This window comes from Parasteatoda tepidariorum, chromosome 9 (genome assembly GCF_043381705.1).
Source record: "Parasteatoda tepidariorum isolate YZ-2023 chromosome 9, CAS_Ptep_4.0, whole genome shotgun sequence".
NCBI lineage: Eukaryota > Metazoa > Arthropoda > Arachnida > Araneae > Theridiidae > Parasteatoda > Parasteatoda tepidariorum.
The window spans coordinates 25538355-25540750 of record NC_092212.1 but is presented as its reverse complement, the minus strand read 5'-3'; positions in this window follow the sequence as shown (position 1 = coordinate 25540750).

The window sequence follows — 2396 nt, the reverse complement described above, 5'->3', positions numbered from 1 at the left end:
GAGTATGACGATACTAAGAATGTTGCCAAACGATAACTTAGGAATTTTATTGACTCAACGAAATTCATAAAGGTCTTTTTTATTTGTAAAATAAAGCGATGAGGTCAACAGCTGAGAGTTATTACAGGATTATGGTAGAACAGCATGGTTGAGAATTTTCTATTCAAGGTAAAGAAGGCGATATTTTAAAAATGTTAAAACAATAAAATCCACTTTACGAAATCGATATTTGATGAATGTAGCTCATAAAATTACTGAAATCGAACAATTTCTGTAGTGTTTATATCATCGATAAAATCAGTCCATCGTTTTATGAGTTCTCTTTATGTACGGGTGCAATATTATTGAATAAAGAAAGAAATAAAGAAAAATTAGAATTGTCTTTGATAAAAATATTTTATTCCTATGATCAACTTGTTTGAACTTAAAAAAGAGCATTGTAACATTAAACTTTTGTTAAATTGCATTGTTTACAATTTTATATCAACATAATAATTTTAAACACAAATCCTACTTTGAGATATACACATTAAACTTTCATGTTTTTTTTTAAAATTCATTTTTGAAATAACTATTCAAGAGTTATATGCAAATTTTATATTGATAAAATAACGTAAAAGAAGAAAAAACTGCATTTGTTTTTATAATTAAACTCATTCCTCGCTTGCTTATCCCTTAATCGTGATGTAAAAAGTACTTAGAAAAAAAAGTACAGGTTGATTAGAGTTTTAGCCAAGTTTACAATTTTCTAATATTACTTATGATTTAAAGAACTTTGTAATGTAATGCAATATAAATATGATTATTTTCATTATATCGAAAGAGTTAAAATAAATAAATTATCAGTTTTTAAATTTTTAATAGTGCATCAATAGTAAAAAAGTTTAAAATAACCAAAGTTGAGTAATACCTAAAAAATATTATCCTTTTTTCGATCATGAGAAAAAAGGAACTTACTATATCTAGCATGCCTATGACCAGAGATGCCAACTGCTCCGGAACATCACCTCCTACATCAGAAAGCCTCCACACGGTTTCTTATAAGTAGTCTTCTCAGATCATTTAAAAAGCGAACAACTTGTGCTCATGAACCCTAATTCTATTTTAAAAGTTTCCTTTTCTTTCCTTTATTTACAAAAAATTGGGCACCAGGGCCACGCAGAAGGCCCATATCCCATACATCATAAAATAGTATAAAAAGTTAAAATAAAAGACAGTTTGAGTTCAGCAGTCTGTGGGGTGCTATTACAGCAGAGATGCCAACTGCTCCGGACACGCCAAAATAATTAAAAAAACGGTAAATAACTACAAACCAAATTTTGAAAATATTTGACTATTTTTGCTTGCTTTTTAAGAGGTATAGCATGACATATGTGCAATAAAGTGGTGAATTATATAAGCCTACGAATTATTTAGAAATAGTGGTGGATAAAAATCTATTAAATTGAATGTTATTAAACCAAGAATGACAATTGATTAACTACCACTTTAAAATATTCCGGAGCAAGTTGGCATCTCTGTTACAGCTATTTTAAAAGTACTGGAGCGAAATTTATCATATATATTTGAGAATTGAATCTATAGTGGTTGACAAGTAAACGAAACAAACCAATTATATTCATAAATTAAACAAATTTTTAGACATATATTTGCTACCACTTTCTAATTTTTAATAGATATCATATTGAATAGTTCTTTCACTGCTTGGTTTACCTTCATAGTGGTCTGGTTTGACTACCTACAAAAAACCGTGTGGAGGCTTTCAGTTATAGGAGGCGTTGTCTGGACACGCTAAATAATGAAAAAGACGGTAAATAACTACAAAGTAAATTTTACATATATTTAACTATTTTGCTTGCTTTTTAAAAAGTATAGCATGACTTTAGATCAGAGGTCGCCAAAGTGGTCTATATAGACCCCCAGGGGTCTATTCAGTATAAGCGGGGGTCGATCCGAATCGGAAGGGTCGATTGGTCGAAGGATTATCAGTATTTTTAAGATATGTGACAATTAGAAATAAAAGAAGGAGACTTGGAAATATATACAAGTAATCTTCAAAAATTGAGCGACGATTTTAAACTGCGTTTTGTTGATTTTGGAAAACATTGACATCCCGGATAGGATTATTGTGCCATTTTCTGCTCAAATTGAAAACGTGGACATCAACCTGCAAGATGAGCTTGCTGAATTATTATGGGGATTTGAAGCAAAGAAGCTTTTTAAAAATTTAACAATAAGCAAATTTTGGACAAATATAAATATAATGCAAAAATATGTAAGACTTTACGAAATAGCTCAGCCATTTATGATAGCATTTCCAAGTTCCTATATGGTTGAAGCCGGTTTCAGTCACGTAAATTCAATCTTAACTAAGAACAGAAATAAATTAAATGTGG